This window comes from Salmo salar, chromosome ssa12 (genome assembly GCF_905237065.1).
Source record: "Salmo salar chromosome ssa12, Ssal_v3.1, whole genome shotgun sequence".
Taxonomy (NCBI): domain Eukaryota; kingdom Metazoa; phylum Chordata; class Actinopteri; order Salmoniformes; family Salmonidae; genus Salmo; species Salmo salar.
The window spans coordinates 58578317-58579109 of NC_059453.1; the positions used below are offsets into that span (position 1 = coordinate 58578317).

General features: G+C 45.3%; 1 non-coding gene across 1 annotated transcript; it reads left to right on the top strand.

Annotated features, from left to right (window-relative positions):
* Positions 1 to 218: 218 nt before the first annotated feature.
* On the top strand, positions 219 to 290 carry trnaq-uug (transfer RNA glutamine (anticodon UUG)). Its single transcript has one exon. It is a non-coding gene; the product is annotated as a tRNA-Gln (tRNA).
* Positions 291 to 793: the final 503 nt, after the last annotated feature.

Sequence of the window (793 nt, forward strand, 5' to 3'; positions counted from 1 at the left end):
TGTGATCACGCTCTCCGCAGCCGATGTGAGTAAGACTTTTAAACAGGTCAACATTCACAAGGCCGACAGGATTACCAGGATGTGTACTCCGAGCATGCGCTGACCAACTGGCAAATGTCTTCACTGACATTTTCAACATCTCCCTGTCTGAGTCTGTATGCTTCAAGCAGACCACCATAGTCCCTGTGCCCAAGAACACTAAGGTGTGCCCAAGAACGGTCCCGTGTGGCTCAGTTGGTAGAGCATGGTGTTTGCAACCAGGGTTGTGGGTTCAATTCCCATGGGGGACAAGTACGAAAAAAATAAAAAAATAAAATGTATGCATTCACTACTGTAAGTCACTCTGGATAAGAGCGTCTGCTAAATGACTAAAATGTAAAAATGTAAATGTAAGGTAACCTGCCTATGGCACTCATGTCTGTAGCCATGAAATGCTTTGAAAGGCTGGTCATAGCTCACATCAACACCATTATCCCAGAAACCCTAGACCCACTCCAATTTGCATACTGCCCCCAACAGATCCATAGACGATGCCCTAAAAAATGTCAAAGACTCCAGCCACCCTAGTCATAGACTGTTCTCTCTGCTACAGCACGGCAAGTGTTACCGGAGCGAAAAGTCTAGGTCCAAGAGGCTTCTAAACAGCTTCTACCCCCAAGCCATAAGACTCCTGAACATCTAATCAAATGGCTACCCAAACTGTACGTATTTCCCCCACCACCCTTCTACGCTGCTGCTACACTCTGTTATTATCTATGCTTAGTCATATCTATGCATAGTCACTTTAATAACT